The following is a 14,669-nucleotide window of genomic DNA, read 5'->3' on the forward strand; positions in this document are numbered from 1 at the left end:
ATGGATGCTAAGAATAATATTTAACTTGATACATAATATTTGTCTTTTTGATTTGATTTCATTAATTGCAACAAAATATAAAAGGGAGTTGCTTTTGTACAATTCATTTGGACTGATGGCACTGAACAACCAATGTCTCCTTTTGTGTTAAGAGAAAAGGCATAGTGTTCCAAATTATTAGTACAACCAGATCTCAATGTTCTGGTTCACTAGTACTCATAATGAGCAACATTGTTAAGAAGTCATTTACATAATCCAAGTTTATAAAATTCACAGAGGACCAACCAATTAAGATGTATCAAATGCAGATTAAGGTAATTAGTAACAACTTCTATGAGAACATAAACACACACACATCTTAAGCAGTTCCTTGGGATCAAGACGACTTGCTTTCAGTCTCGTTTTGTAGGTTTGACGGTGGCTAGTGAGGGCCAATGTGGTATCACAGACTGTGCCCTAGGTAGGGCAGGAAGTGCTCGATGGGGAGGACGGATAGATACTCTGGAAGGTGGTGCACACATGACAAATAGATTCAAGGTTCTCAATGCTATTATTAGTCCTCCTCCACCTCCATTTTGAGTGCATGGGCTTTAAGGAATGTTATGTTTCAAGCAGGCTTTGAGAATATCCTTGAATCTATTCCTCTGTTCACCCAATAATATCTTGCTGGGACAGAGTTCAGAATATAGATCCTGTTTCAGGAGTCTGGTATCAAACATGCACTTGATGTAGTCTGCCATTAGAGAGGATTTAAGGGGCCCAATGCTGAGTATATTGGCCTAGGAGAGGACACTGACATGGTTTCACTTAGCCTGCCAGTGGATTTGGAGAGATTTATGGAGACTGTATTGGAGAAATAATACCACTTATTTGAGGTGTCTGCTGTAAGTATTCATGTATCAGAAGCCTTGGGAAGGTAGTGGCCACTGCTGCCAAGTAGATTTAGTTTTGTGCAGTGTTTGAGATCTTAATGGCCAAACAATTCTCCTCAGACAGCCATCTGTGGATGCAATAGTGAATTTAATGTCCAATGTCTGCCTTTGGCTCCTGGGATAATGGGAAGTGATCCACATTTCCCATGGTCTCATCATAAACCTTTATCATCATAGGGCAATGTTATATACCAGGGTAAAGTTGGTAGGAAGTTTTTATTTTGTAGATGTTAAGAGCAAGGCAAATTCCCTCTTATGCTTCACCGATGGCTTAGGGCTCAATCCCGAAACGTGTATACTGTAGACTGGAATGACGTTGGTTCTTTAAGAGAGGTGACATTCATTGCACAGTTTCTCATTTGTCCCATAGAGTAGTACCACTCCAGACGTTTGGAAGTAGGGTGCAGCAGTGCAACAGGACTGAGAAACATGTTGGGGTGATGATTATAGTCTTGCTCAATGCCAGTCTACATTGGGATTGGGTCTACTATGGACACATTGGGTAAGATCACCGCTTGCATGACTTCCTGAAGTAGACCAACCAACTGTGGCAAACCATATTTGAGAAGAAGCATGTTCCACGGTTCCTCTCGATTAGCGGAATCAAATGCTTTTTGTGAAGTCAAAAAAGACTACTTATTGTGGTTGACGCTACTCCCTGCATTTCACTTGGAGTTGGACACGGTACAGATTCTCCCCAGGTTACAGCAGGGTTCCATTCCCGTTCCTAACCCGAACAGTTCGCAAGTTGGAGGTGTGTAGCGAACCAAGTTTTCGCACACAGCAGAAGATGCCTGTAAACCCCACAGCATCCAGCAAATCCATCCCACCAATCTCCCATTCATCCGTATATACGGACTCTACATAAATCTGGCGTGCATAAGCTGGGGAGAACCTGTATATACATATAACACCAACACACCACACTGATTCATCGTTTAGTGAAACTCAATTATGTACAACAGGCGGACAAGGCACATTCCACACACAAAAAAACAATAAATTTTATTCTTATTCCCCGAGAAAACCGATTCACCCTTGAATATCAGTTTCTACCCCCGGGCACGAAAGCAGGAAACCCAACCCGCCCCGCCGCATCCGTCTGTTGCGCAGGTTGGTGTGAACACACCGCGGCACTCAAGCCACAACTGAAACATACCGACGTATTTATAGATGCTGTCGTCAGTAGCAGCCCTTCACTGAGCCCAACACAGGCAAGGTTAGCCAGCTGCTGACCGGCACCGCCAGGCGGTTGTTGTGGTAACGAGGACCTTGCTGTGGAGGAGGTGGCATCAGCATCCGGGTACCGGACCGAGGCTTTAAAAGCTTGCGCTGAGCGGGCGGCTGCTTCTCTTACACGCTGTCCGTCGCCGCTGCTGGGTTGTGTGCGTCGCTCTTTCCTCTTCGGCCGGGACAAGCTTTTATGGCAAAGGGCGGTCGTCGTCTTTCTCTTGTGCGTCCCCCTATTACTTTTTAAAAATTCCGCCTAAAAAGAGAAGACGCTTTACCAAATCTTTTGGGCCGTTATCTCGCGTAAGTACATTCGATGTTTTTTTTATTTCATGAAGGCGAAGATGCCATGTTTCTGAAAATGTATGTAAACCGTCCCTTCTGAATGGGGTCGGCCTGACAAAGAGCTTCGCGGCGCTGGATCGCGGGTGGACATTTGTATGATGTGAGAGGGATATTGTTACGTCGGGAAGCCGGGGGGGCGAGGGTGCTGCTTCGGGTAGAAGGAGCCTGCGAGTCGACAGACAGCTGTTCAGCCTTCGGTGCCCCCACATTGAAGGCGAGCTTGGAAATCCCGGTGTCCATTGCGGCATTCCCCGCCTTCCCTGCCCCGTTGAAGCGCGGCCGCCGTCTCTGAATCGCTGGCCGGGGCTGTCAATCAGAATACGTCAGCGGGGCCGTGACGTCGGGGGTCGGCGTTTCCCGGAGCGCGCCGCTGGCGGCAGTTGGAAACGGAATTTATATTTTGAAAAAAAACGTTATTTTAAAATCGAAATGTTGCGACGGGGCCGCGAAATTTGCCTCCGCTGAATGGCGAGCTGTGCCTTCTTGAAATGTCTCCCCGAGTCGGAATGAATTGGATGGAGGAGGAGTGGTGCTGGTCTCCATTTCATTGCTCATTTCTGTCACAAGGCGCGATTATGCGTCCCGCAAAGGGACCCGCCACTGTCCCCGGTGTTTCTTTTATAACGGCTCGGAAAAGGGGCCGCCGCCGCCAGCTGCGTTACAATAACAGAGTGGCGCAATGATGGCCGCCCGCCCGCCCTCTTGTCTGGGGCGAGTCTGCCGCAACACCTGTTCCCGTGAAGGCGAGTCCCGGGAGCTGGGCTGGCAACCTCTGCAGAGCTCCCCATCCGCTGCTGTCAATGCACCCCCTTCCCCGAGAGGAAAACAACGTAAATACCAGTCCGGCCGTGGTTCCTGCATAACGGGAATGATGGAAACTTTGAGGCGTGCTGTAATATTTTTGAATGGTGGTTTTTCCTGCTCTGATTGATTGTTTTGACGATAAGAAATTTCCCAACAATTGAAGCCAGATCTTCTTTGGAAGGAAAGACAAACAGATAATTTCCACCCCCACCCATCAACTTTTTTAAGTTCCCAATATCATTTTTATTGAAATCTTACCAAACATTAGTACTTCTAAAATCTTAGTTGGAATCAAATATAAACACATGGATAGTTTATATAAAAATAGGTTTTTGTTCCAGTAAATTGGAACAGCCTAATTGTATGTTTTGTTTGAATTTCTCTCCGCCCATCCGCTTCTGGCTTTGAAAAAGGCGCGCCAGTGCGATACGAGTGGAAAGTGTGCGCCTGTTATTCTTGGTTTGAAACAACAGCCGGTGGTGGGGCTGTTCCGGTTGGGACCGGCACGGGCCAGATTGGTGCCATTGTTGCGCGTGGACAATAGCGCCGGCTGCGCGTGTGGCAGTGATAGAGAGTGAGGCAGGACCAACGGAGCCGGGCATGCAGGAGTGTGCAGACAGTGTCTGGCCAGCAAAGCCGCCAGAGCTCATGCAGGAGTGTGCAGACAGTGTCTGGCCAGCAAAGCAACCAGAGCTCATCTTCAGCATTAACAAGTCGCTCAGAGCTTTCGTAAATGTTCCGGGTAACCTTGCGTATTTTTTTTAAATTTTAAGATGCAGAAGCATGAAACTTGGCATCTTGTTTTCCTTGCCACACCTCACACCTGCTTCATTGAAACATAGCTCCCCTCCAGGGAAGTAGGCCTTTTTTTTTCTTTACTCATTAAGGGGATGTTAAATTGGCAGATGTCAATTAAGCCGAAAGGAACCCCAACTCCAAAGGAAAAGTGTCGTTTCAATTGTGTTAATGTTGCAGTGATAAGTCAGAGCAGAATATATATGCCCCTTGGTTCGAAATTAGAGTGGGGATAATTGACACAAACTCAAATTGGTAGGATGTTGCCAATGCTGCCTGCAACTATCCATCCTATTTGTACTTACCTGAATAATGGGGTAAATAGCCCTACACCTGTAAGTTTTCAAATGACACAAAAATATAAGTATATATGGAAGCATTAAGAAACAAAGATCAAGCAAATGGATTTTGGTGAGCAAAGTATGAGTTCATTACTTTGAACCTTAAAGGATATGACCCAAGTATTTTCTAAATGGTGAAAATACAGAATAAATACTGATCTAAAGATTGGAGGGTCTACATCTATAGCCCATTAAATTTGGTGGCATAAAGATCTGTTAGGGGATAAAATTAAAACTTGACCCAACCTGGAGGGTTTAGTTTTATAGATACCAGAACCTGACACACATCACTGGGTCAGGTTGGATAGTCAAGCTATACTGTTGAGCGAAGGTCTGCTGCATCAGTTTGAGGTTCTACTTGTTTTACATTTTTCTCTTGGCTTTACTGATGGCATTGCCCTCAGCTCCTGATTTGCTGCCCATGTCTGTCTACCAACTCCAGGCTGCCTCCAAGCTCATAAGTCCACAGAACCCCTTATCTTGTTTACTGTACACACACTGCTGCCACACAGTAATGTAATGTCAAAAAGAGACATTTAAATTTTATTTATAAAGAGCTACCTCAAACTGACTTGAGCCCAAGGACTTAACATTTTTATTTCAAGCCTGATCCAAACCAAACACAAGGTCTGTTTGTGTCAGGCTTTGGTTGGGTAGCCAGGAACTTGGCAGGTCTGTATATATAAAAGATCAAAGCAGTTTAATGCAATGCTGGCCCCCCATTAAGAGGACTGAATTACAAGGGGGTAGGCGTCCTTTACAAAGTCATAAGCCAAACCTAGAGTATTTTGAGCACTTCTGGACAGAACACCTTGAAATAAAATATTCTTGGAGTGAAATATAATATTTAGCAGAATGAAGCCTAGACTCCAAGGGTTAAAAGAGTTAGGGTTTAGAAAGAGAATGAATTAAAATTTTTTAATGTACTGAAGGGAACTGAGAAAATAAGGAGAGAGAAACTATTTCCCTTGCTGGGGAGATAGGCTAGGACCAGGAGGTGTAGTATGAACAAAGAGAACCAGGAATATCAGAAGTGAAGTTCAGAAATCTTCATGCAGAGGATGGTAGAAATTTGCAGCCCTTGAAGCTTGGTCTACTGTTTTTAAATCTGAAGATGATTGATTTTTGTTAACCAAAAGTATTAAAGGATGTGGGTGGCAGGTCATAGATAGTCATGTTCTTATTGAATTTAAATATGAGGCTAAATAGTTTACTCTTGTCCTCATGCACACAAATGGTTGAAGATGACTTTGATAAAGATGGACAATCAGCGTACTTAGAATTGCTAAATTGAAGACGCCTGAAAACTTATTTCAAAAGCAACAGGCAAATAAGAAAGGAGAAATTAGTGGATGAGCTGTGCCACAAATATCTGGCCTGAAGCTGCATTAATAGCACAGAAAAATGGCAGCTAATCTGAGTTTGAGGCTTGTCAAATAGACTTTACTCTTGAGCAAATTGGGTGTGTAGCATCAAGAAGGCATAAGATGTAATTAGCAGTTTAAAGTACACTTACTATCCAACTTGACTTCCAGCCAGGCAGTATAAACCTTGATTCTCACTAGTCCAGTTCACATATGAATCAAAGAAACCTGAAAATTGGGGCTTGTTTCATTTTAATTAGACTTAATTGTACTTTGTGTTATCTCAGATTCTTTTTTGTTTTCTTTCCTTCACCATTGGAAATATATATGGATTGAAATTGCAAAATAAACTTCTATGAAGACATTCCTTGTAATTTACAATTTGCCCTTCAAAAGCTAGCTTAGTGTAAAACATGTTTATTCTGAAAATAGTCTAATACTAATTAATTCTGAATGGCAGTGCTGTAGTTTAATATTTTACTATGGCTTTGTACACTTTGCATTTGGTCTGCACAGTGATGCAGCTAGTGGAGCTGCTGGGTCACAGCTACAGTCACCCAGGTTCAATCTGATCTCTGGTGGAGTTTGCACACTCTCCATGTGACTCTGTGGGTTTCCTCCCATATCCCAAAGATGCATGGGTTGGTAGGTTAATTGGAGATTGTAAGTTGCCCCTAGTGTGAGGGTGACTGATAGGAAATTGATGGGAATGTGGGGAAAATAAAATGGGATTAGTGTAGATCTGGGAAAATGGGTGCTTCATGGATGGCATGAACGTGTTTTCCGTGCTGTGTGACTCTAAAGACTTGTACGCAAATGTCATTTGAATTATGGAAAATTGCATCGTTTTCTGGTGTTCTTGCAAAAATGCTTTCAAGCTGTCAGGATCACTATAATTGGCATTTGGATAAGAATAAATGGGAATCTTTTCAGGAGCTGATTTTTTCCTAACTCATGGACCATAAAGTAGTGTTTTGTCTGGTGATTGTATAGTCAACTATGCAACAGCTGAATCTTGCACTTGCTTGACTGCAATAAAAGCTGCTGACTGTTGAAAAGTTGTGCAAATAGCAGAATCAATTGTGAACCTTACCTGATTATTCTGATTGCAGTTAGTCAGCATCTTTTTACTTGTGCCAAAGATTAGGATTAGTATGCTTTTTTTTACATCAAAGTAATCTGCATTTCTCAGTGTCATTCTTGTACATGTTTTGATACTGCTGCCCATCACTTCAAATTCAACCTTTTTTGCTCTCTTGCTGTTTCTTGTGCTTGACTCTCGTTTAGAAACGTGCCTGGCTACCTGATTGAAAGGATCCTTTGAGGTACCTGTGGACTCTCGTACACAACATCCCCGTCAACTTTCATTTCAGCTTGGCCTACCAGTGCTCTTGCTGGAGGCTAATCATACTGTATCATTTTCATTCCTGTGCAATCCATCTTCCCATTGCTGGTCCTGTAGACTCTGCCAGTGATTCAACTAATAGTTTTCCTGTCTATGTTCCCTCCGGGATATCTGTTCATGTGAAAAAGGCCCCTTTCAGGCATGACTTTGTCAATGTAATCTGCACAATAACATGGTTTAATATGAATTTTGTGGTTCTGTCTTCATGCCTTGACCTCGCAGTCAGCTCCCTCTATTTTTCAGCTCCCTCCTTACTGAAATCTTCCTACAACCTTTTATTATTCAGCACACCCCAAATGGTGGTAATTGCAATGCATCCCTCATTACTAAATTTCTGCTGCCCTTTCCACCTTTAAAAAAACAGTCAGTAATAGTATTCCTCTGACTGATGTGGTGGAAGTCATTGTTTAGCAAGGTGTTGTCAAAGATATCTTAGTGAGTTGCTAGAGTGCTTCAACAGTGCTTCCAAAAAAAAGGGGTTATATTGCAGCCACAGAGTGTTAATGGTGGAGGGAATGAATTTCTTAGGTGGTGGAAGGGCTGAAGATTATGCAGGTGCCTTCTAAAATGCTTGCTTTACACTGCCCATGTCGTAACTTGTCAACTTTCTCTCTGAGATAACTTCACTGCTTTCTTCCAGTCTCTTTACTAATTTCCCTTCCTTTCCTAATTTTTGCCTCCATCTCAATTATCCTCATCTTTCCTTAACCTCTCCTAAATTCCACAGTTGAATGTGGTAGGTAGCTGGGGTATACTGAAAGAAAGGTAATAAACATCCAGGATGGCATGTGACTTGTCAGTAATGGTATTCCTCTGCCTGTGATGATAACTCGCTGTTTTGTAAGGTGATGTTCCAGATTTTAAAAACTCTCCCCTAATCTTTGCTGGATTTTAAATCTGACTCCAGCCCAGCCCACTTGCCAAAGGAAATTGTTTTGCGCTATTAGTTTGAATGCTAGTAATGGGTCTCCCTTTGCCCTAAGAGCAATAGTTATATTTTTGAGTTCCTCATTCCTGGTAAGATATCTTTATTAGTCACATGTACATCGAAACACAGTGAAATGCATCTTTTTGCGCAGTGTGTTCTGGGGGCAGCCCGCAAATGTCGCCACGCTTCCGGCACCAGTGTAGTATGCCCACAACTTCCTAACCCATACGTCATTTGGAATGTGGGAGGAAACCAGATCACCCGGAGGAAACCCACGCAGACACGGGGAGAATGTGCAAACTCCTTACAGACAGTGGGTGGAATTGAACCTGGGTCGCTGGCACTGTAATAGCGTTACACTAACAGCTACACTACTGTGCAGTTAAAGCTCCTCCATGTCATCTCCTTGTTTAAGACATCAAAGTGTGGTTCCCAGAACTCTGCACAACGCTCCAAGGCCCAACCAATAACTTGCAAAGGTTTAGCATGGCTTCCTTGTCTTTTTGATTCAATGCCTCTATTTACAAAGCCATACTTCCCATGCAGTTTCTCAACTACCTTGTTCTGGCTTGTAGATCAATTTGTGATTATATCCATTCAGATTAATAGTCTAGATTACAGTAATTCTTTGATTTTTTTTTAATTAAATGATTTCCAGGAATGTAGCCCATTAGGAGAAATTTCACAAATCAACAGGGTTTTTCTCTCAGGTTGTGTTCCAGAGCTCAGGAATTTTGGTCAAAACAATTTAAGCATATATATTAATAAAGGAATCTGAAATAAAACATTTAATAATTACTTTTTAAACTAAGGTATCAATAATTGATTACTTTTACAAGGTACTCTCCTTGTAGTACTGGTGGCTTTGCATGTTAAGATGACAGCAGGATGCAAGAGGCAGAACCCTTAGTGGAATTTCGGTTTAATGGAATTTGCAGTGTTGATGGCGAGGGTTCTTCAAATAACTTTTCATGGGTGACATATGAAGCGTGAAGAAAATATCACTGGAAATCTAAACAGCTCCCTTTCATTTCATAAAAGTTCTTTATTTTCTATCATACACTCACATTTAATCCTGTGGGATTGTTGTTTTTAAAAGTGGCTCTCACTAGTTCAATGTGGGAAAAGTCTTTCAAAAGCCTTTTCACAGTGAGCTGTTTTGGTGGCTTGTTTTTTCTTGTGACCTCTGCTCAGGTTTTAACAGATTAATTTGTAAACTCTTTGGTATGAGATTTCAGCAACTCTTATCATACCATCCTATTCTATTTCAAATCCAGCCTTGGCATTGACCTTACAGGGATTCTTAAGGTTTGTAAACCCACAGAAGTCATGCACACATTCTGATTATCTATTTTCCGTACAGCATTCACTGTTGTATGGATTATATCATCCCAAGGTGCACTGATGCACACTTTGGCTATCTTGAAATTGTACCTCTTGCAAATTGTCATTGGCACTTGACTCTGAAATGGCATACCTCATTATGCATAACAGGGAGTAAGTCTGGAATGTAGCAATAATACCCTGATCTCTGGGTTGTAACAATGAATTGATGATGAGCAAAAACATTACTCATATGTTGCCAGTTATGTCTTGGACATTGAGTGAGGCTTTATTGTCCAGTTTATTCTTTGTATGATATGGTTTGGCGGGGAGAGGGGAGGAAACAACATGAAATCTTGAAACAGCAGTGCTGTCACCCAGGGTCTTTGTTGGAACACTGTGCAATTGCAGTAGAAGCCTTTGAAATAGCTCTTTACAGCCCTTGATTCTACAAACGACTTAAGCTTACAGTTACCCCAGCATTATTTGTGAGAAGAAGAGAGATTTTTTGGGGGCGGGGGCTGTCTTAAAGCCTGGAACAATTTTTGTATCTCTTGAGATTAATGTACGTGAGGGCATTTCCAAAAAGATTTCTCTTGTATCCACATTAGCACTTGTTTTAGAAGAGTATTCACCTTCCATTTTGATTTTGTTTCAACTCCTTATGAAAGATTTTTGCTACCACAGTATCTGCACTTGCTGTCTTCTCATTAGCCACATTCAGGTTTGTGTTTTTACGAAATTTGAACCAGCCACAGCTGGCCTTGAAAGTATCAGCACTTTCAGAACATCCATCATCCTTCTCGCATTCTTTCAGGTCTTGCTGTACTGATTTTCCTTTTTTGTGTATTATCATAAAGCTTGTGCAATTTGGTTCTGATCACCCAAGCACACGCTTAATCCTTTTTTTTTCCATTGTAACATCTCAACACATTTCTGGGGTGACACTGCAGGCAGTTTTATTTTGTCAGCATTTAGGGTTGTTCACACCGCCAATGATTTAATGAATTGCTATTGTCCACAGAACATTCATCTTTCTTGCACCTATAAAATATATTCAGCTTAGTTTGCTGTAATATCTTAGTGGAAGCGCACTCTTCATAATTGCTAGAATATTTTGAAGTCATCGTAAAGGATGCACAAAATAGTAATAAATCACGATAACAGCCAGAGCACTAATTTTTATGATGACACAACACTATGGAGGATGTACAAAATACTTAATGAGTAAGGAGTGGTGGGCCATTCATTATAGCAAAAAAATAGTTTTGTAAATTGAGAATGTGTACCTCAAAGTCAATGGCATTATAGCAAAAGGTTTTGGATTCTGTGCATAGAAGATAAGAATGAGATAAAGGCATTAGAGAGGAAATAGCTTGCTTGGAAAATCTTGAGTTGGTTTAGGTGGAGCTATGAAATAAGGGCAGAAAATATTTGTGCGGGATGTACATTGGCCTTTAGACAGTAGGTCAACGCTGGGACAACAGCTGTTCGCCGTCTATATCAGTGATTTGCATCAGCAAATCAAGTGTCATGTATCCAAGTGTACTGACACAAATAACTGGGTAAGAACATGGCAAATGAAATACAAGTTGAAAAATTGGAGGTCATCCACTTGGGTAGAAAGAAATAAAAAGATGGAGTATTGATTCCAGAGGTAATGATACTGCCGTATGAAGAGAGATGAACCAGACTGGCCTATATGTGAGTTTAGAAGAATAAGTGGTGATATTGCAACATAAATTCTTACAAGACTTGACGGGGTTGTTGTTTTCCACCAGCTGGGATGATTGTACCAGGATTTATCTGTCCTAAGGTGCCAACCATTGAATCTCCAGAATTCCGCATGCAAGAAAGCTGAGTATATTAAATATCGAGATAACTAGATTTTTTGGAAGTTAAGGAAATCAAGGATGGGGATTCTTGCAGGAGAGTGGCACTCATATAAAGGGGTTGCAAGGCTTAATATTATATAAAAGTTATGATAGAGTGGTAGCTAAGAAATAGTTAGATCTAGTCAGTTGTGTTTTTGTTTTGGAAAAAGGAATGGTTTGAGAGTTTTGGCAATGTGAATCAAAGAACCATTATGTCACCTTTGTGGACTGTGTGATTGCAAAATAATGAATCTGTTCACAACAAAGTTGTTAGGTTTTACTAACAGTAAAGTTCTCATTTTTCTAATGAAGAAGACATCTATACAGCAGGCTTTCCTAAAATGCTTTAGAGCCCATCGAATACTACTTGAAAATGACCGAAAATTGCCCAGATCTTCGAACATTGGGTCTCTTACAGTTTACCAACTGGCAGAATGATCCTTGGCTTAATGTTGCATGTTGTAAACAGTACTTTCAACAGTTCAGAATTTTCTAGGTACTGCTGAGCTTGTCAGCTCTAGATTATACAGTAGTTGAACATATAGTCTTCATGATTTAAGGCAAAAGTGCTACCACTAAGTCAAAGTGACTTGTGATTAGTACACATTAAGACTGAATGTATAACAACATCTAAACTAATAATTTGGATGCTGCTATGCATTCAGTCTTGATGTATACCGATCACGTCATCTTGACTTAGTGTTAGCACTCCTTATTAATTAAACTCAGATGAAAACGTGTTGGAAATTCACAGTTGGTCTATAAGATGAGCCTAGTTATGCTTCAATGCAGACCTGAAGTCTACGTTACCTATGTTTTCTGTTGTGGATCCTAAAATTATTTTTACTTGAACATTTTGGATGGAAATATTTCAACATAAATTGCAGTTCTTAAGCCTAAATTTAGAAGGTGGGTGTTCAAATATGAGAATTGTACCATGAATTTTATGACTTATAGTCCCACCAAGGCTGGAAACTTGGTCAATAAAACAGGTGCACTGTTTCAACATTGGTTCTACTAATTTCCAAAGTAAGATCATGTTGGCCTTAGTGATTATTTTCTGTGTGTGCAGTTTTTCAGAAATGTGTGTAGATTGGCTCGTAAACCCAATTGTTCTTCACCACCTGGTTTCTTACCATGAAAAATATATTCCAGTTTGTTTTCCTTTGATCCCTCACTGAACTCCCATCTGTCAGCTTTTCCCATTAAACCTTTCTATAAATGTTGCTTTGTACCTTTCTTGTTTTGATGAAAATTACTCATGCTTCCTTTTAACTTAAGTGCCTTACTTTTTCCAGATCACTCGTGTTCAGGCCGTGCATGGGTTACGAATGCACAACTTATGGACACCCCTACATAAGAATGAGCTCCTGTAATCTTAAATTCAAAAGTCCCTTGAATGTACATTCGTTCTTACAAGTGGCAGAACTAGTTTCCACTCTCCACTTTTAGTAATTATTCCCTTTTATCAGTCTTGTATGCTTTTGATGCCATTCATTACAATACTGTGGAGGTATGGTTGCTACATTGAGTGATTTTCGTGTATTTTCCAGTTTACGGACAATCGACATGTCTGTAAAAACAGAACCTGTTTGTTACCTGGGAATGGCCAGTATGTTGAACAGTTCACACCCCAGCATAATTCATGAACATGAATTGGCATATCCTGCCAATAAATAGCATCGTGCCTTCAACTTCCTGGGTGACAGGTTAGGAAGTGAAATGATCTTCTCCAAAACTGTGGAAATTGGTCCAATTGAGTTTAGCAGACTATCTGTCTGGGGAAAATGGCAGGCAATTGTTTGTCTCGAGCTAACCAACACATCAAAAAGATAAACTGATGGAAGTTACTACAATGATTCTCTATGTGGTCATTTTCCCTGATTTTGCACCTTTTCTTTTAGCATAGAAGTAATGCCTAGAGTTTGTAATTAGGATACTAGTTTGAATAATGATAAGGTGTTTTGAACCAATTTCATTATGCTTGGCTGTCTGCATGTGTTAATATTTTATAATTGCTTGTTACAGGGCAGAATTTCTGTTCGGGTGTATAACAATTATCCAGAAGGTCTGGGAGTAGCACTCTACAGAGAGCAGTTCGACTTTAACGCCGAGCCTCCTTGGGACCCCAGCTGATAGTAGTGGTGTTCCATCTCCCAACTTGTCCATGTAAGTTTTGCTAGAGTTGAATAAAAATGCCTTTTTCTTTTTGCATTGACCATATTGATTGACCTGAAAAGGGTTTACTTGCATACTAAATTAGAAGTAAATAATATCAGGAGTTGTTGTGGATCTATGTGAACTGAAAATCTGCCATGCAAGTGGCTATCTATAATGTAATAAATTAATACTATGTCACCTGATAACAGTCTTAATAGCATTTCATACTGCATTCTTCAGAGCACTTGGCCAAATTGAAAGCAACTGATGTTTTGTTGAATAAATTAGTGTTGTATGTTGTAATTCACAGTTTGTTGTAGTGAGTTTCTTGATATCGCCAAATAATTTTTTCAATTTATCTTTGAGGCAAGAGTCAAATTCTCTTTCACAGTAAGTTGCTCAGTGATGGTGAGCCTGTGAGAGATTGGGTTATGTGACGAGATAATATTTTGGGTGGGACACATTCTTTGTGACTTAAGTCAAATTTGAATTTCACCCATGGCTAGAATGGTACCCAAAATTGCCACATCAAAATTAATTGAGAACTAAGTTACTGTTAAGTCAGTTTTTGAAAGTAAGCATTTGTGGTCTAGACGCTCTGTTGTAACGACTTAACAGTTCCAAAAAAACTGAACAAGTGAGTGTGCATGTATACTTTCTAAAAAGTGCAAATTTGCATTCTGTCACATTCCATTAGTCCAATGCTACACTTAGCAACAAGGAGGAAACTCATTCCAAACCTTTTTTGTAATAGAAAGAAAAAATCAAATCCCCATTTGTTAAGTCTTACATTTGCACATAATAATAGAGGGAAATGCCTGACAATATTTTATTAAGATGAAAAGTATGCAGCAGATCCTGTATTTGATGATAGTGGGAGGCTAATGTTTGGAAGTATGAATGGACAACGAGGGAGGAACAGCTCAAAGATTCAAGTGATGGGGCTTGGCAAGGCCATGGAGAAATTTGAAAACTAGGCTAAATAAAAATCTATATTCTTGGTGATAAAGTGCCACTAAACTTGAAGTGAACAGGATTGTGGAATTTGGTGAGTGAATCCTTGCATGGTTGAAGCAGTCAGTATAATATGTCTTGTGTTTTTTCAAATTGTGGTTATTAATTTTTTTTTCCTGGCAGGGTAAACACATTCTCACAAAGAAGTAGGGTG

General features: G+C 40.7%; 1 protein-coding gene across 1 annotated transcript in view; it reads left to right on the top strand.

Moving 5' to 3' along the window:
- The first annotated feature begins 2,135 nt into the window (after window positions 1–2,135).
- LOC127574587 (antizyme inhibitor 1-like) overlaps window positions 2,136–14,669 on the top strand; it is a 34,877-nt gene continuing 22,343 nt past the window's right edge. Inside the window, exons 1-2 of the mRNA XM_052023705.1 lie at window positions 2,136–2,465; window positions 13,370–13,510. The gene's annotated coding sequence lies outside the window, so the exon portion shown is untranslated. The remainder of the gene's footprint in view (window positions 2,466–13,369; window positions 13,511–14,669) is intronic.

The sequence above is a fragment of the Pristis pectinata genome, chromosome 9 (assembly GCF_009764475.1).
Source record: "Pristis pectinata isolate sPriPec2 chromosome 9, sPriPec2.1.pri, whole genome shotgun sequence".
NCBI classification, from domain to species: Eukaryota; Metazoa; Chordata; class Chondrichthyes; order Rhinopristiformes; family Pristidae; genus Pristis; species Pristis pectinata.